General features: G+C 35.4%; 1 protein-coding gene across 1 annotated transcript in view; it reads right to left on the bottom strand.

The window, feature by feature from the left end:
- UGT8 (UDP glycosyltransferase 8) overlaps positions 1-20,887 on the bottom strand; it is a 513,963-nt gene that overhangs the window by 350,014 nt on the left and 143,062 nt on the right. Inside the window, exon 4 of the mRNA XM_057547075.1 lies at positions 18,689-18,902. The gene's annotated coding sequence lies outside the window, so the exon portion shown is untranslated. The remainder of the gene's footprint in view (positions 1-18,688; positions 18,903-20,887) is intronic.

Genomic DNA, 20,887 nt, shown 5'->3' with positions numbered 1-20,887 from the left:
TTAAACTATGAATGATGCTACATATTTTAAACAAGGAATGCCAAAATCATCAAAGCTATGGAGATGTAACTTAAAGGAATTACCTATATAAAATTTAATGTTTTAAAAATATTTTGGGTTCTGGATTTGTCTTTTAAAGACCTATTTTTAAATAGTGTATAGTCTATGACTGATTACCATAGTTAGTGTTCCTACTTTATTAATTATCGTGGCACCATTGTTGTCTTGGCCAAATTAATTGACGTTTACAACCTAATCCTCACCGCAACACCATGTGATGACTGAGGCTTAATGACTAGGCAAATTTATTCAAAATGTGTAGGCTAGAGATCTTAAAAAATGAGTAAAACTATATAGTACAAGCAGAAGACTGATGGGAGGGACTGAACTATGAGGAGAAATTAGAGGTCATTTGAAGGAGGATAATCTGACAGAGAGAATGATAAGTGTCTATAATAGTGGCATAATTAAATGGGAACCTTGTAAAGACAGATGAAGTTTCCATGAGAGTGTAGAGTGGTTTTCAAAGTGTGGTCCCCAGAGCAAAGGCATCAGCATCACCTGGGAACATGTTCGAAATGCAAATTCTCAGGTCCCACCTCAGACCTACTAGAACAGAAACTCTGGGGTGGGACCCAGCCATCTGTGTTTCTGCTGAGTTTGATGCACTCTCAAGTTGGAGACCCACTGGTATAGTGTCATGAAAACTAAGAGAGGAAAAAAGAAAGAAGGAATGGTCCACATATTGAATGCTACTGACAGCTTAAATAAAATGAGGATATGAGAGTATCCATTACAGCTGAGCGTGGAAGTCTCTGGAGATTATTATGCAAAAGACACTGACACACATGTACTCTAAGATGTATTAAGGAAAGTGTAGAAGCAATAGAGTCAGTAGGATGCCCAACTTCCCTTTTCTATTCCTCATACCATGGGCAGCTGGACAAAACATGGAAAGTGCTGCATGAGAAGGACTCTCTCCCTGTGGTGGGACATACGTTTATTGGACAGTTGAGAAAAGTCAGGGAACTCTGGTCAACCATGTAATAATGGAAGCTCCCTAAGGAAGTAAAAAGCGTTGGTAGCTCAGAAAGATGTGAGGGCAGTTTTTTTTTTTTTTTTTTCTATTTTAAATATGGGAGATACTAGCCCATATTGGTGTCCTGAAGAGAATAATTCAGTGGAGATGTAGTATTGATAATTCAGAACTGAGAGGGGACACTCAAGTTAGCCAAGATATTTGAAGAGATGAGCAGAGATGGAATCGAGAGAACTGTCATAAATTTTGAACTAGGAAAGAAGAAAAAGAAAGTCTGAATGTTGTAGGTTTTGAAGGCATTTATTGTTAACTTGATCATCTCTTGGTCTGGACCATCTTTCTCTAAGACCATGGCTCGGCTGTGTAAGTCACCAAGTTTTCTGTCCATGGAGAGATAGAGAAGAAGCACTGGGTCTCAGGGTGTAATCAGAATAAGATGATGCAACACAAGCTGTCACACCTCTGGGAACTGTGGCTAGGGCTTGGTGTGTTTACAGTGGTGCCCTCCCTGTTCTGTGCATACTGCAATGGCCATCTATGCACTGAATAGGGTCAGTGGCCCATCCACCCGTCCATGTGCCTTGAGGCTGCTAGATCAAAGTAAGGACTTTTTTGACTTTTACACTAGCAATCCCCAATAAGAGAAAATGGTTTTAATCCTCTTAGAAAATGATCGCTTTCATGTAGGGCAGGGCTCATTTCTTCAGGTCAAGATGCAGGAACAAACACATTCTTTCTTTCCCTCTTAAGATTTTCTTCCTTCTCTTTCCTGCTACTTATACACAGAAGGTGAATGGAAGAGAAACGACAGACTGCAATAGTAAGAAAATGTGAAATTTCTTATTGAAGACTTTCATTTTTGAGGCTATTTTGGAGTTACACTATGTACTTGGAGTTTATGTGGTGAAAGAGTTGGAAATACCCAACAAGGATATAGAGTATAAAAGTATAAAGTAATACACTATAACCCCAGCTCTATTATCCCTTTAATGGAAACAGGCCAAAAAATATTGGTGATGTATACTTGATCTTCAGAGAAAAAAAATCCATTTAGTTTTCCCATTAAAGCTCTCCATAACACAATATTAAGGCAAATGAATTTTTAAGTGCTGTTTTGTAGTGCTTCATTTATGCTGTGGCCTGTTTTTAAAGTGATTTATTGAATGTGATAAGTGAAAATAAGCCATAACATCATTTGCCTGACAGAACCATCTTACCAAAAATTATAAATCATGTGTAACCACTTGGAACATAACACACTGTATTCTGAATGAAATACAACTGTACAGGACATTACAATCTCATTGTATAATATTTATAGAAAACCAACAGCACCTGGAGCATGAGATAAAGTCTGAGACCTCTATTATTCTATATTTCAGCACTCTGAAGGCACTCTGAAACATAAACTGAAATGCACAGTTCTTTGATATTGGTGTCAGGCTCTATGTAAAAGTTTGATGACCTGAGGAATTAACAATGAAAATTAATGGCCTATTATAGTTCAAAATAGACTTTTTGCTGAAATAAAGAGTTAAATTTTCCCACATTGTCTGCCACAGATAGTTAAGAAGAGCATTTCTCTCATTTGGCTTTGCTAATCATAGAGTCATGCTGCCTGACCTACCATAAATTCATGCTGACTATTTTCAGTTGGGCTCTCAAAGCTACTTGACAATCTTATTATTCATCTCTAGATGATAAATTAGTCCATCCCTTACAACTCAAATTCCGAATCTTTTCTCATCTTCTCAAATTCTCTTGCCTGAATTTCCTACACACTCCAGGTCCTTAGGTAGCCTTGCCTTCTTGTTTATTGAAGACATTAATATTGACTATTAAGCTTAAGTGGTCACTTCACTTATTATATTTTCTCTTTATTAGGTATTCTTTGGTTGTCTCTCAAAGGAAAAAGTGATCTACTTTTCCAATCAATTCATATGGCATTTTGTTCCACGGATATGGTACTTATTATATGCTTGATGTGTTGCAATTATTGCATACATGATCATATCTTCTTTTATATTACAGACTTCTTATGTATAAAGGCCATGTGTAATACTAATGAATATCTCTCACAGTGCCAAGCCTTTTACACAAACAATCCTCAATTAATATTTGCTAAATGAATATATTTAGGAAGAAATGACAAAACCCTGGCTTCTATTACCTTGGTCTTTGTTTCAAAATAAAAACAGTGTAAAGATATTCTACAGACTGTGTAATTTCTTTTTAAATATAGAAGCCAATAAAAGGAGAGAACAAAAGCTACCTTGTGTAATAAAGGAATTCAGAGAAGGAATTTTAATACAAATGGATAGACTAATGATTCTGATATCTATTGATTGGCATTTATTTTAATTACCTTGGTGTAGGTATAGCCAAATTCCCTAAGCCTGTGTGCCATAGTATGCATTTGGAACACAGGTGTCACTCATGATGGTAAGGGGTGTTCTGTAAAGAGAGTTTTATGATCAAGAGGTTGTGTTATATAGTATGATCTCCTCTAGAAGATTCACATTGTGTCATAAGCTATTAAAGTATCTAGAGTCCCACAGTAAAAAATATCTCATTTAACCCAGCATTTCTAGAAATCAAAGAACTCTGTTTTGTATTACATTAACATCTAACAGAACATTAGTGTTTAACGAACCATAGTTTGGGAAATTCCTTCTTAAAGGAACTTGGAATGATATGGCTTTATTTGGCCATGGAGTCTACTAAAACAAATCCTCTGGGATCTATATTATGTCATGAATTATTAATGTATTCAAATACTTTATTAATCCAGTCCATAACCATGAGTAACAAGGAAATGGGAGGGTACCAAATAAGATTGTAGTTTTTTAGCCAAAAAAAAAAAAAAATGGTAAGAATGGCCATTGGGTAGGCAGCTAATAAACTTTACATGTTGTCACTAGAATTAGTTTTATCTACTCTTGGTCAATATGTATAAGAATACGTTTTTTTTTACTTGACCTATTAAATTTGCTGGAATGTACTAAGGATGTTGAATATAAATGGTGATGGTAAGCATCCTCAGTTCTTTTTGTTTTTAATGGCTTTAGCATTTGTAGATGTACTTCTTTTATATGGTAATTAGATATTGGTTTTGATCCAGAAAATTTTTCTGTTAAAGAGTATGTTTATCCCATCTTAAAATAACAAATAGTCTACCTTAATTTTATTATCTTACTTCATATATTCTATGTTAAATGCTTTATTCATTTTCTTTATTTTCTCACTTGGCTTTTATTTTCTTTGAGGGCTATATGTGTGTGTGTGTCCTCCACCTGATAATTCTTCATTTTTTTTTTTTTTTTTTCAGTTGTGGCATGTGGGATCTAGTTCCCTGACCAAGGATCGAACTCAGACCCCCTGCATTGGGAGCACAGAGTCTTAGCCACTGGACCACCATGGAAGTCCTATAATTCTTCTTTTCTTTGTGATAAAGACCACATAACATAAAACATATCACCTTAACCATTTTAAAACGTAAAGCAAACTATATGCACACTGTTATACAACAGATCACTAGAACTTTTTCATCCTGTAAAACAGAAACTCTATATCCATTGAACAACAGTCACTTTTTCCCTTCCCCCAAGCCCCTGGCAACCACCATTTTACTTTCTGTTTCTAAGAGTTTGAGTAATCTAGATACCTCATATAAGTGGAGGTATAAATATTCATCTAGTATTTGTCTTTTGGTGACTGGCTAATTTCACTTAGCGTAATATCCTCAAAGTTTATTCATGTTGTCATATGTGGCAGAATTTCCTATCTTCTTAAGACTGAATAATATTCTATTGTATATAATATCTTTTCTTTATCCATTCATCTGTCCATGGATATTTAAGCTGTTTCCACATCTTGGCTATTGTGAATAATGCTGCAATGAATATGGGGGTGCTAATATCTTTTCAAGATCTTGATTTCAATTTTTTAAATAATTACCCAGAACTGGGATTTGCTGGATCACATGGTAGTTTTACTTGTAATTTTTTGAGGAACCGCCATACTGTTTTCCATAATGGCTGTGCCATTTTACATTCCAACAAACATTGCACAATGGTTCTGATTTCTCCATGTCCTCACCAACACTTGTTGTTTTCTGTTTTTTAATAATAGTCATCCTAATTGGTATGAGATAAAATCTAATTACAATTTTGACTTAAAATCCATAATGATCAGTGATGTTGACCATATTTACATATGCCTTTTGGACATTTATATTTCTTCTTTGGAGAAATGTTTGTTCAAGTCTTTTGCCCATTTTAAAATGAAATGTTTTTGTTTTTGTTTTTGAGTTGCAGTTCTTTATGTATTCCATATACAACCCTTTATCAGATATATGGTTTACAAATATTTTCTCCTAGTCCAGGGATTGCATTTTTGCCCTGTTGGTTGTTTCCTTTTCTGCACAGAAGTTTTTAAGTTTGATGTAGTCCCATTTGTCTATTTTTGCTTTTGTTGTCTATGCTTTTTTTTTTTTTTTTTTTTTTTATTTATTTATTTTTTTTTTTTTTTATTTTTGGCTGTGCTGGGTCTTCGGTTCGTGCGAGGGCTTTCTCCAGTTGCGGCAAGTGGGGGCCACTCTTCATCGCGGTGCGGGGACCGCTCTTCATCGCGGTGCGCGGGCCTTTCACTATCGCGGCCCCTCCCGTCGCGGGGCACAGGCTCCAGAAGCGCAGGCTCAGCAGCCGTGGCTCACGGGCCCAGCCGCTCCGCGGCATGTGGGATCCTCCCAGACCAGGGCTCGAACCCGTGTCTCCTGCATTAGCAGGCAGATTCTCAACCACTGCGCCACCAGGGAAGCCCTGTTGTCTATGCTTTTGATGTCATGTCCAAGAAATCATTGACAAATTTAATGTCATGAAGTGTTTCCCCTGTTTTCTTCTAGGAGTTCAGGTCTTACGTTTAAGTCTTTAATCAATTGTAAGTGAATCTTTGTATATGGTATAAGGTAATGGCCCAACTTTATTTATTTATATGTGGATATCCAGTTTTTCCATCACTATTAGTTGAAGAGACTACCTTTTCTCCATTGTGTAGCATCAGCAATTTTGCCAAAGATTACTTAACCATAAACATGAGCATTTATTTCTGGGTTCTCCATGTTGTTCCACTGGTCTATGTGTTTGTCTTATGCAGGTAGTATACTGTTTTTCTTCGTTTACCTTAAGGGCTTGCCAATTTTGTTGATTTTTTTCAGAGAAACAACTCAGTTTTTTCAATTTTTCTATTTTCTTATTACTTATTTCTACTCTCATCTTTCCTTCTGCTAACTTTGGGTTTAGTTTGCTCTTCATTTTCTAGTTGCCTGAGGTGTAGGGGTTCAGTTGTTTATTTAAGATCTTTCTTCTTTTTTAATGTATTTACCACTATAAATTTCCTCTTAGTACTTCTTTTGCTATATCCCATGTTTTGATTTGCTGTGTTTTCATTTTCATGTCTTCAATATTCATAAATTTCCCTTGTGATTTCTTCTTTTAGCGATTGATTGTTCAAAAGTGTGTTGCTTAATTTTCATATATTTGTGAATTTTCCAGTTTTATTTTGTTTTGATTTCTAGTTTTATTCCACTGTGGTCAGAAAAGACAACATGGTATGATTTCAATCTTCTTAAATGCGTTAAGTTTTGTGACCTAACGTATGATCTATCCTAAAAAATGTTCCATATATGATTGAGAAGAATGTTAGTTCTGCTGTTTTTGTGTAGAGTGTTTTGCATATGTCTGTTAGGAATAATTGGTCTATGGTGTTGTTCCAGTCCTCAAGTTGTTTCCTTGCTGATCATCTGTCTGGTTGATCTATCCCTAATTGAAAGTGGAATATTGAAATCGCCTACTTATATTTGTGTTCTAATGATTCTATTAAAATATTTTTAATTTTTAATTAATTTATGTTCCTAATCGATAGACCATTTCTAACCTATTCCAGAGTAAATAGGATATAAGTAATAAATGAGTAAATTAGTGGAAAAAAACAGACAAAATTGTAAGTATGAGGTACATGTATGGCATTGCCGAGTATTTTTCTTTCTTCCCTTTCCATAATAATTAATGTTCCATTTGACTATTAAAATTTGAGAGCAACCTAGTATTACTGTATTTATTCCCCCAAAAGAAGAAAATATTCTACTTTTCTCAAGGAGACTCATAGGGGAAACTAGCTTCATTCCCACAATGTTTAAACAAAAATGAGGTAACTCTAAGCAGGGCAGAACATCATACCTCACTCCCCATAAGTGAGGTTGGATAAAGAGAGAGAGTGCACCTTCCTAGTGTCAACACCATGGAAATATGACATTATGAAGAATAAAGTAACCCACAAAAAGTTGTCTAGAATTTATGATCACAATTATTCTTCCTACTGTTTGGAGGTAGTGAATGTGGTATCCATAATTTTACAAAGTAATTTTTACGTTTTGTATTATGTTTTTATTTTAATTTATTAATGATGGGAATTGTTGTTCCATGAATATTTACCTAAATGACAGATGAAATGTATATATGTATATTTTATCAATATAATTAGTATAATTAATTTTATCAAATAAATCAAACCCTGAATTTCATATAAAATGATATTTAATACCATTTTATTTATCTCCTAAAATCATTTTGTTTTTATGGGTGTTAATAGGTTTCTGCTACTGTATTTACTTAATTCTTCACTTGATCTATTAGTCATATGCATATTTTTAAATTTTCTTTGTGGAAGTTTCTTCTTGCTCACAATATAAAGCCTGTCGCTATGACTTCTTCCTTATCTCTCCTTATTTGTTTGAATCAGTCTGCTACATCTTACTCATTTTCTCCTGTCATTTATGAGTATTATTAAAAGGCACATTTTTTTCTTTTTTCTTCCAGCTTTACTGAGATATAATTGACATATAACACTGTGTAAATTTAAGGTGTACAACGTGATGATTTGGTACACAAATATGTTGTGAAATTATTAACGTAATAATAAGGTTAGTTAACACTTCCATCATTGCACATAATTACCTTTATGTGCATGTGTGTGGTAGAACATTTAAGATCTATTCTCTCAGCAACTTTCAAGTATGCAATCTAGTGTTGTTAACTATAGTCACCATACTGTACATTGGATCCTCAGAACTCATTCATCTTATAACTTATTCATCTTACAACTTTGACCAACAACTCACTTTCCCCACTCCCAGGCCCCGGCAACTGCCAGTCTACTCTCTGTTTATACGTTTTTTAGAGTCTACATATAAGAAATACCATACAGTATTTGTCTTTGTCTGACTTATTTCACTTAGCATAATGCTCTTTAGTTTCATCCATGTTGTCGCAAATGGCAGAATTTCCTTCTTTATGATGAATATTCCACTGTATACCTATTCCACATTTTTAAAATGCACATAGAAGTATTTTATGTGAAATATTGGTTTTTTTTACAGACAATATCCCAGACAAATGCACACCCTTTTTATTGTTGGGAGTAGACCACACAATATCTCACTTACTATGAAAATTAAATGATGAAGAAAGAAAAACAGGAGGAAGAGGATGAGGATGAGAAGAACAAGTAAAACAAGAACATGGAAAAGAAGAAGGTACTAGCAATTAAGGTCTTTTGCAGTTAATATGCTTTCATGTGAACAAAACCAAAAAAAAAAGTGATTAGGTATCACTCTTTTTTCCCATTTAAAAAAATGAAAATGAACTGTCTTATACAAATATATGTAACACTAAACATGCAAAAGTAAATCTATTGTTAATATATTTTACATCTAGTATAGCTAATGGTCAATATGTATGTTACAAATGGTATAAAACATGGATTAAATATTTATTCAAATACTACACAGTCACGGTTTTATATTTATTTTTCTAAAAATATATCTCATGTTAAAGAACTTGCATGAATATATGACTCTAATTAAGCTTATTTATTTTCCAATATGTTGTAACATGATTAAATAATCAGTTAGGAATACCAAGTCTTCATTCCTAACTAGCATCACTTTGAAAGAAAATTCTGGGAGATGATTAGAAGGGGAACCAATGAAAGAAGGAAGGTGAAGGAAAGGAAATAAATAGGCGTTTACTAGCAAGAAATCAGGATTCCTGTCCTGTTATTTTAAATAGTAATAGAGAACAACAGAACTCTTAGTAGACTACAAGTTACTTGACAGGACACAGAGATAGCATGTAACAAGAACTGAATGTCAACCTAGGCAAGTTTATTCATTTAAAGAAAAGAGAATTAGAAGTAGTACCAAGGGTTTGATCTAAAAATTGTTTAACCCTTCAAACAAATTGAGGTATAACTCATCTTACTTCTATTTCATGAACTTTCTTTTTCCTTTGAACTCACAACACTTACACATCTCTTTTTGTAAAATCCTACACTGTTTTGTGACATCTCATAAATTATATTATTATTTAATATTTGGTGTGAATTCAAAATACTATCTCATCTATTTTATAAGCATCTCTACAGTAGGGCTCTTCTTGGTATCTGAAAACACGCTTAGTGTAACGTTGTACATCTCCTGCTGTAATTATCTCTGTGCCCCATCCCACTCAGACATTTATTAATGGACACAAAAGATTGTTTAGGCCCTTATATTTGTTGTTCCATCCCTGATTGCTAGTTAAGCAAGAGCTGGCCTTTAACCAGCCTTCCCTTCCCTCCCTTTCCTTTCCTATTCTCTTTCTTTTCAGACATTAAGATTTTTCTCCCCAAATAAACCATATTCATGTGACAGGCTTATAAAAAAAATTTGTCATCTTTATCTTGCTTCTATATTGAGCTCAGATTTCCAATATTGTGATATTTAATTACAATGATAAATAAGTAGACATGAAAAGATATTGTCTCATTTTTCTTCTACAGCTTCAAAGATTCTCACTGTGTACCTTTTCTCTGGGACCTGATTACATTTAAGATCTAGAAAGCATTTTTCATATTTTTTCCTTTAATAAGTTGTTTCAGAGATACAAATCTCTCTCCCTGGTTTACATTTTGATTTATAGGGACTACAGATGTTGAAATTTTTAGATCATTATTTTCCTTTCTATTACATATTCTTACCCCCAAACTCACATAAACACAGCACTTCTGCAAATATATATATTGAACAGATACAGGTTACTGATTAGTAAGAAGCTTTGTGAAACAGGAAGGAAAAAGGACATAAGAAATGTGGCTGCAATAAAAAAAATAAAATTCCACTAAAAGATACTTTAGTTTAGCCTTATGTAGAGCCTACTTAAGCATTATTAGAATATTCCCATCCAGAAGCCTGTGGTGGAAATTTTAATCTTTGAATGTATATAAAGTAATAATATATGTGCACGCTTATTTCCATGTGTATATATTATATGATGTGTCCATAAGCATACATAAACAAATGTATAGTGTGAAGGGGAGCAAGATTGAATCATATAAAGCTAGCAAAATTTACAGATCACTGAAAGGTGATAAATCAATGAGAAATAAAATTTTGAATTAAATTAGTAGTTTTCAAAAAATTTATATATTTACAAATACACCTTTAACCAGAAGTGAAAAACTGGTGACCTGCAGGAAAAATCCATCACACAAATTTATCTTAGTTGTTCAGATGAACATGTTGGTCATCACAGTTTCTTAAATTAAAAACATATATATTTGTTAACATTTAAATATATGTGAAGTCCCATAAAATCTAGATATTGGGTCTCTTTAAAAAATCAAATTTCCAGTACAAATGACCCTGAGTTCCCAAAAGACAATGATCAGCTGGAGCGATGTTGCAACTTATCCTCATGGTTTTAGGGCACTTCCATCTTCCTATTGTTTCCGCTGGCCTGAGGACAAGTGTCAGTGGCCTAACGTTTTTATAGCCGAGAATTAAAAAAAAAAAAAAAAAAAAAAGAAATGTTGCTGGTATCCATATTCTGTCAAAAATACGAAAATAAAAGGTCAGCAGAGAGGGCTATGTATTTCAAAATAAAGTGGGAGTCAGGGAGGGGAAGGGCATATGGTGCAGGCATAGACTGTTTCTACGTGTTCAGTACCAAGCAATAAAGGAAGGTTTTGTAAGAGTAGTCTTGCCTGCTCTACTTATTTATTCATGCCATTCAAAATTGTAAACTTTGCTTTAAAAAACTTATCTGTTCCTGTTTCCTTATCAAGTAAGAAAGAATAAAGAGAATATTCTAACGCTGCCAAATTCAAATTCCCCTTGTTTGTTATTCATCTTACCCAATGCTTCTTCTATTTCACCACTGACGTTAAAAATGTTACCATGTGTTTTAACTCAGTGGTTTTCAATCCTGGCTGCATACTAGAATCACCCGGGCCACTTAAAAATACCACTGCCATACCTCGACTCCTAGAGGTTCCTATTTAATATGTATAAAATGTGGCTTTTGCATCAGTGTTTTTAAAAAAATCTCCCTATGTGGCACTAGTGGGCATCCACAACTAAAATCACTGCTCTAAGGACTTTGCTGCCTTTTCAACATGGAGTATATGCACCCTCTGCCCTCTCTCATTTTGCAAATTTCATGAGTGTATCCACTTAACCTGCTTAGGTCTAATATATTTCTTTATAAAATGCTATACAAAGTGTCACAGGGTGAGTTCTTCTGGAAGCCAACTTAAGACAAGGATCCAGTGAAAAAATATAATACATGCTTCCAGGAGTAATCAGAAAGATGGTGAGGAAAGTGGAATAAAGGAAGCGAGACAAACCACACACAGGTGAGTTTTCAGAAAAATTCCTAGACGGCCTGAAATCATGAGGAGCTCTGGGGTGTAAATTACACCTCAAAGTTGATCACACACGCAGGCAAAGAAGCTGGGCTTTTGTACTCCTGCACCAGTCATCGATCATGAGGGATAGGGGAGTAGAGAATGTTCTAAGAACTCTCAGTACTTCTAGAAACCTCTACAGGTGAGAAGCTCCATTGCAATCCTCCAAAGGTCACAGGGAAGAAACATTAGCAGGAAAGCAGCCAGAAGCTGGGGATGAGTACAGGGAGCTAGAATACGGGATCCTAGGGGCACCTCTGTGGGACACCACACACCTGCAGAGGGAGAGTGTGGGATGATGGTGAAGGACGTGTTGATGTTCAACTAGAAGATTTCTAAGACCTTTTTTAGGTTAAAGAAAATAAATAAAGCTACAAATTGCTGTTTGAAACAAGCCCTTTGGATCTTTATTTTCTAACTAATAAACATTTAAAGATTCTACTTTCTCTCTGCCTCAATAATCTTTTGATTCCTATTTTGGTAACTGCTTGACAGTTTGACAAGGATACTAATTAACACCTATAACAGTTCTTTCAAGGAGGGTCAAGGAAACACTTTAGAGTGTGAATAAATAAAAGATTCTTCACTATGGTACTTGTTCAGTCTTAATGCTATGTATTTGTAATCAATTTTGGAGTCATGTAACAAGACCAAAGATTAACATAAATGAGCATATATGTAGAAGATATATTTTTATATTTGTCAAATATTTATTTAAATAATTATATGAATATGTAAAAATAATGAATGCATTAAGCAAAAGACATCTATTTACAATTTAGACTCTGTCATCTATTTTAATTAGAAATCCCATAAAGGGCTGCGTAAGACTATGTTCAGATGATTTAGGCTTACTGCAATTACATTTCTTACTTGTAGAGAATTAAGAGAACAGAGAGCAAGAACAGATTTTCAGGCAGTTTAAATCCTTTTGCTAAGGAAAACTATAATAAATGAAACATATTTTCACCCCAAATGAAAAATGGTAACTAAGTAATTTACCCTAAAAAGTACAGTTGTAATCTTAAGGATATTATTTTCGAGTATATTAAATTTGACTCGCTGAGACACTAATGTCTTGGAAAAGCACGAATGTTATAGAAATTCACGGTACGACCTCAATATTCAGCCACAGAAAATAAATCTAGGAATTCTGACCCAGTTTTCTGACCACAGTTTCTGAAACTTTATTTACCCTCTTTAAAAATATGTCAGAATTGTTTTTTGTTACAGTCAGCAAATTGCCAAAATACCTATGCTAAATAAATAGGACAGAACTAGAGCATAGTCAAAAATTAAATTCTTTGACACCCTTTTCTTTAAATTAGGAATTAAATGAAATAAATTAACGTTATAAGAAGAATGGATGTGTGTGCGTATGTGTGTTAGGAGAAGGAAATAATTTTATGTATCTCTTTGCCTACTTTATATCGTATATATCATATAAATTATCTCATTTAATACTCACAACAGCCCTAATATATATGCTAAGCAAAATTATAGAGTAGGAAACTAAGATTTAAACAGGTAAAATTATTTGTCCCAGGTGACACAGCTATTTAACTCTGAAGTTGAGACTGAAATCTCAGTCTGTCTGCCTTCAAAGTTTATGCTCTTTTTTGCTACACCAAACAAGGAAAAGAAGGTACGTGGTTCAAAAACATATGATCACCATGAAACTTTCTGCCTTTTCCGAGATCAAAATCTATTTTTACAGATTCTGGGTGTAGAATTAGGTGAATTGAGTCCATCTTAATGGTCCTTCTTCTGAAAATTCTTACTTTTTACATTGCAATGAAGAGTGATTTTTAAAAATTTTTCTCTGAAGAAGCATCAGAAAATTCATAAGAAAAAGGAAGTAAAGTTGCCTGATGACCTTGTCCTCCAACCCTGTTCGAGGGCAAGAATGGAGAGGATTCATGCTGGCTTCCTGACATCTGAATTTCTTTATGCCTGGATAATAAATTCTGATAACAACCCACACTTTCTTTGTTACCTGTATTTTGTTTAAGAAAAAAACATAAAAAGGAATAGAAAAACATTGTTTCCATGATATTATTCAATATCAAGGAATTTGGCAGCACTGGCAGAAGCATTTGTTTCCTAACAAAAAACAGACACTTAATCTCAGGTGTTCAGTGTTTTGAAATGACACCTGAAGGTAAGGATAGAATTGCTAATCAGGATCCCAAGAGCAAAGACTGTCAGTAAAGAGAGTGATTTTTGATGTGGAAGACAGGATTTGACTATTTCATATTACGTAGGTGTTCTCTCTTCCAACGCTGACATTTTATTTACGTTTTTGATGAAGAAATTGAGTTTCTTTCATCCTGTTCTAGAAGCATATTTTCTTCATTTGATCTCACTGAGATGAGCAAGGTTTCTGTGTGGAACACGGTGATATCTGTTACAAGCACCTGCCGGGATCTGGGACTTCTCCTAGTGCTGACGATAGAAGAGTGAGCAAAGCAGACAGTAACCTTGCCCTCAGGGAGCTTACACTCTAAAGGAGAATCAAGTGATAAGCAAAATAAGTAAAATATGTAGTATGTTAGATAGCAGTATGTACTCTGCAAAGAAAAAAAAAACAGAAAAGGATATGAAGGGCTGGGGGTTGAAATTTTAGAAAAGATGGTCAAGGAAGGCTTCACTGAGAGTGACTTTGGGCAGGACAGGAATAAAGACACAGACATAGAGAATGGACTTGAGGACATGGGGAGGGGGAAGGGTAAGCTGGGACGAAGTGAGAGAGTTCCATGGACTTATATACACTACCAAATGTAAAATCGATAGCTAGTGGGAAGCAGCCGCATAGCACAGGGAGATCAGCTAGGTGCTTCGTGACCACGTAGAGCGGTGGGATAGGGAGGGTGGGAGGGAGAAGCAAGAGGGAGGAGGTATGGGGATATATGTATATGTATAGCTGATTCACTTTGTTATAAAGCAGAAACTAACACACCATTGTAAAGCAATTATACTCCAATAAAGATGTTATTTAAAAAAAAGAAAGTGGGAATGTAAATATTAGGGAAAGGAAATTTTAGGTAATGTAACAGCAACTACAAATGGAAACTTGTGATGCAGCCTAGTAGATGGGTAATAGATTGTACTTATTTCAGTAGTCCCATCCAAAGGAATTGAAGTTATGAAACCTAGCATAATCATTAGTTAAATCCATTTCACCTGTAACCTGCCTTCACTAATCAAGATCATTTTACTTGTTGCTACAAAAGACTTGCATGTCCTTCAAGTGGCACATAGCCTAAATAAGATGTTTGCCTAAGTTGTCCAAGAACTTGGAGTGAGCTGTATCCAGTTCCAGATGAGCCAGTTAAGATTAGATAGGACCACCGACCCTCCACTCAGGCATCTGTGAACGTCCACTGACGTGTCATCAGAGGGCTGAAAACTCCACCCTCAGATTGTACTAAGCGCCTCCGTTTTTGAATGTGCAGAGGCCTCTAGCTTAGTTATCCCTGCACGGAACATTTGTCCAATCATCTTTCCCAATGCTCCCCACTCATAGATCACACTGCTTCTTTACTCTTTATCCCAGAAATACCTCCAGCCACTTGCCTTCAGGTAGGCAGATCTGAAACTTGTCCTACCTTCTCCTCATTTGGCTGCCTTGTGAATAAACCCGCTCTTCAAACCTCAGTGTCTCAGTGTTTTGGCTTGCTCTGTGTTGGGCAAGATGAAGCTGGTTCAGTAACAGTTACACTAGTGAGAGAGTAAGCTATGTATTCTACTAAATTCCAAATACATATGTCTTGGGCAAGTTTCCTTTGTTCGTAAGTAGCTTAGAATTTTAAACAAGTTCAAATTTAAAAAAAGAAAGAAAAGAAAGGAAATGTTTGGAAGGCCTGTAGAGTATTTCAAGAAACCAAGAGAAAAGGGGCCATGGCAAATGCCAATATGGAAGGGAAAACAAACAAACCAGTGACATGCAGTATTAATTACAGAAGCGAAATCGTCATCTAGACAAATTGTCACCTAAAGCAACCTCTTTTGTATCTAATTGCTTTCAACTGTAAAATAGCTAGCTAGTGGGAAGCAGCTACATAGCACAGGGAGATCAGCTCAGTGCTTTGTGACCACCTAGAGAGGTGGGATAGGGAGGGTGGGAGGGAGGGAGACGCAAGAGGGAAGAGATATGGGGATATATGTATATGTATAGCTGATTCACTTTGTTATAAAGCAGAAACTAACACACCGTTGTAAAGCAATTATACTCCAATAAAGATGTTAAAAAAAAAAAACAAAGCAAAAAAAAAAAAGAGTAAGGCTAAGAGCTAAGAAGGGCCAAATTATTGGGAGTGTTGTAGGTGGCTAAGTTACAGTTGAAGGTAGCAGAGGACTCATATTTTTTAAATTTGACTTTTAAAACTCACTTTTTCTGTTCTGTGGACATTGGGTTATATTGTGCAAAATTGATAGCAGGAACACCACTTAGCAGAATATTTCACCCCACTGTATTGAGGCATGCTGCCAACTAGGTACAGTGGGTGAAGAAATTTAATTTTGTCCATTGTGTAAATAATGTGTATCCCAAGCATTTGGAAGAGTGTTCGGCACATAATACTAAATAAAGATTTGTTGAATGAATAATAAAGTGAACTAACAAATGTAAAAAAAAAACAGGTTGGAGAGAGAAAGAGGTGATGAAGACTGGCTAGGGGTGTAAGAGCCAAATTGCAATAAATTTTAAAGTGAATGGGTGATGACTGCGGAAAGGAACACATTACTTTTTTGAAAATTTGGTTAAATTTCTTTAAACTAATTGGAATACTGATCATACTCCTTTTGACACACTTTTTTCTTTCAAACATGACAACAATCTAATGGCAATAAGTATATTTCATGGACAGATGACATGCACAATTAATAAATCCAGACAATGACACTGTGTGTTACCTATGATCCCTAAGATTTTTTTTTTCCATAAAATTTTGACTGTGGAAAAATTTCTAACGAGAAGCAGATGCTCTCTCATCAAAATTTTCTGTGCCTTTGAAAAGCAATCAAGGATGTTAAATAGCATCTTCCCTGCTGCACTCACTCTGGTGGTCTTCTCGTTATATGATCAGGATGCATGTACTCTGTTATTACACACCAGGATGTCATTATTTTTAAATCTGAGGAATTGAAAGATAATAAGCTCTTTATTTCCCCTGAAATCCCACAGCTCCACATAATTAGAAAGTTCAGAATTTTCAGTTATTTATTTGAAAGAGACAAGAAAACGACTTTTTAATAGTTGGATATGAGCTCTGAAGTCAAGAGGATACAAGACTCAAGGTCAGCTAATGCAATGTAATAGATAATTCTCCACTTTTATTTCCCAAACTAAAGACACTTACTGATTTATTCAAGCAGGGAATGGCTATGGTTTTGGATCTTGGTCAAACCAGATTTATTATTTTTCCCTCTTATACATAAAAATGTAGATTTGGGCTTTGTTAAAAAGAAAGCTCTATAGGTTTTTATTTATTTTGAATGCCAGGTTTAGAAAAAAATGTTATCCAAACATTATTGTTTAAATAAAAATATGGAATATAATCCTTTCTTTGTCATTTCCTGATCCTTCCTGCTCTCTCTCTGTCATCCTCAAGCTGGACAGAGTCACAATATTTTTATAACTACAAGAGAATTTAATCCTCCAGTTGAACATTCTTATAATTTTTTATGAAACCCTTTGAGAAAGAGATATGTTATGAATACTGTCCATAGAAAAATACATATGCACACATAAAGATAACATTTGCCTATAATTTCAGGGTTCTCTGAGTCACAGGATAAGAACCCTTGACCTAATCCAACCCTGTAATTTTATAAATAAATAAAGTCACTAGGAGGGTACTTTTTCCAGACAACCAGTTGAAATCTAACATGGTAGAAATTCAAAGCTATGGGTACAAATAACCTATTCAGTACTCTTTTTACAATGCCACCTTGATTCTCTGTGAGCGTGTTCCATACAAAAGTAGTTATAAATATCCAATAAGTTTTAGCTGTACCGAGAGTAGAATCCACACACGAGACTGGGATCGAAGTGCAAGGAGGTTAATAGAGAGCAGCTTTTGGAGCCAAGCAGGCCTGACATACCAGCTGTGGGACCCTGGACTGTAGATTATCTGATACAAGTGTCATCTGCTCGTGAGCGATAGCTCTGCAACCTACCTTATAAAGGCTTTTGGAGAATTACACAAGTTAAGAGATGAAAAGAGCTTATCAATATGCTTGAAATGTAGTGGTAAATAAATAATAAGTTACCTAGTAGAGTAACTGCATTACTATTACTAAGTTATTCAGAAGTTAAATTGGCAGGATCCCCTGCCCTCAAGGATCACTCGGTCGATTAGGTTATATGCAAACTTAACAGCACAAGCCATTAACAAGCCCTATGACAGGTCCTCTACATTCCAGTCCTAATATTTACAGGGCTATGAGAAGGGCATGTCAAGCCCCTATTTTGGTTAAAGTGTCTAGGTTGAGCACGGATGAATAAACCTGTTTATTTGTAAGGCTCACAATCGTAATTTGAGAATCAGTCACCAGATGAGCACTGTTATGGCTTTATGCTACAGCTTTATGACCCATGCATTATCAGTTTCCCCATATATTTAGATACATAAAAGTCATTGTAAGCTAATAACTAAGGTTTTTACTATTTAAAAGATAGCAAAGCACTAAAGTCAATCATTTTAAACAAACACAGTCTATGGCAAAATTTTATAATTCAAATACTGGCTTTTATGGCTACCCTGCTAAAAGCAGATGTCCCCCCCACCCCCAAAAATGTTCATGTTAAGATCAATGACATCACACACACCAGGAGCGTGTGAAATGGTATGGTTTATTACTTACATAATTGAAGCTTTTCTGCGCAGAGCAGGGCAGGCCTCCCAAGTAAGTCTGAAACAGCTTCAGAGAGCAAGGAAAGGAAGAGGGCTGGGATTTTTAATGTAGTTAGAGAGCAGGGCCAGAAGAAGGTTCCCATGCATGGGCAGGAGCTTCCATGGTTTGAATCAACAGGGCCAAAGGAGGCAGCACCTGGGTTTTCTTATCAGCTTGTCCAGAGCTGGGCAAAGAAGAAGAGACAGGGTGGGCTTAGAAGTTGTCAACAGTCACACATCAGAAAATGGAGTCAGTCTTTATTACACTATGTATCGTGAGGCATCGTCACACTAAAATTAACCATCATCAGTGCTTAACCACTCTCAGTAGGTTATTTTAACCCTATTGAGAGAAAACATGAAACTCACCTGGGTGCCTAAAGCCTCCCTTGGAACAGCCTCAACTGACAGGACAACCTAAGCCTACTCCACTGAAACTTAGATTTCTTACAGCACTGTCTTGAGCATTTACACAAGGCTCTGTTTTTGCAAATACTTTAGCTACAGTTCTGCAACAGGAAGAAACTGACCATTTGCAACCATCCCCTCATATAATCAGGTACAAAAAGGAATAGCAAAAATGATGGCTATGCTTGGCATATTTATTCATAACTATCTTTTTCTAATCAGCAACAGACTCTGTTCACATTTCAAGGATTTAAAATTAGATCTATTTAACTTCTTTACTGAAGTTTATAGATTCGTCTAAGTTTATTTCTGGTTTTAAAAGCACCAGACACTTTTCTTGTTGAACATATTAAAAATAGCTTGCATAGCTCCACACCAAGCAGACGGCAACTGTGAATACCAGTGATAGACAATAGCTTCTTCCCACTGTAAGTGCCAAATAACTATATGGTACACAACATCAGTGCTTCAGGGGCTCAGAAGGGAGACAAACCTTCTTGAAATGGACTGAATAGGGGATATCTGAGAGAAGACTGAGAGAAAGTAAATGGAATGAGGAAGAGGAAATTTCAGATAGGGAGTAAAGCATAACAGTTACACGCATGGGTAAGTGTTAATATAAGACCCCCAGTCTGAAAGCAATACATGTGTGTGTGCCTGTATTTTAAGTGTACTGGCACGTGGTTCCAACATAAAATAACAGCAGAAAGGTAGCTGACTTTTCCTTACATAATTCAAGGAACGTGTATTCTTCACATTATAAAGAAACCCCTTTTTGAAAAAGTCATTAGAAATCAGCTGAAATCGCCATATCTGGCTCTGAAACAAAATTTACAGAACAAAACTACGTGAGAAATATGAAAAGTTATAGAGCTTTCAAAGGTGCTTCTGAGACTATAGAAAGGCTATTGAAAATATAGCATGGCTGGAAGAGAAGGTCTATCTGAGAATTAAGCAGGCTCCCTTGAGAACAGTAAAATCCGTCAGGAACCATGTCTGTTTGAATTCAACACCTTGTTGCTGGTGCTTAAGCTAGTGCTTGAAACCTAGGAGGTGATCAATAATTTTTTAATGAATTAATAAACTCATTTTCTTGGGAAAAGTGCAAAAGTGCACTGTATAATATTGAGCCAATAAAAAATCTTTTGCAGAGAGGTGTTAGAGTCTAAATTCAAATCAAATCCTTTTTAAAATGGACCATGTGTCTGCAACCTGCCAGTCACCTTAATTAGAAGACAAACTACTCCCATTAGAAGACTATCCTATTCTTCAAATGAGTAAATTAATGTTATGATAAAAGCATTACTCTGAGAAAATGCACTGCATGAACATGGGAACTATTGGGATTGGTTTCAAGTCTGGAAGTGCAGGTGTTCTGTGTGTACCAGCATTCTGGCAGGGTCGCTATCAAGCAAACAGAGGACAGAAAGTTCTCTTCAACATGTCAAGCGGAACATATTATTACCAAAGGAAGCTCCTTCCCTTTGCTTTAGAATTATTCTTCAATAGAGCTTATTATTCCCTGTGTAGTGTATAGATCATGTATAGTCATTTTAGAAAATTTGAAGTAAAGTCCTCAAAAATATAATGAGAATAGAAACTCATAATCTCTTAACTCTGAGATAGCTGCCACAAATATATATGTGTGTGTGTGTGTGTGTGTGTATAATTATCAAAGCAAAAAATGAAAGTGAATCTACCAAATCCCTATGCAGTCTTCCCATACACCCCCTCCCCCAAAAAACTTGCCAGCTTTGGCTGA

This window comes from Balaenoptera acutorostrata, chromosome 5 (assembly GCF_949987535.1).
Source record: "Balaenoptera acutorostrata chromosome 5, mBalAcu1.1, whole genome shotgun sequence".
In the NCBI taxonomy this organism is placed as follows: Eukaryota; Metazoa; Chordata; class Mammalia; order Artiodactyla; family Balaenopteridae; genus Balaenoptera; species Balaenoptera acutorostrata.
The sequence above is the reverse complement of the archived record's forward strand: the minus strand, read 5'-3'. Positions and strand labels throughout refer to the sequence as shown.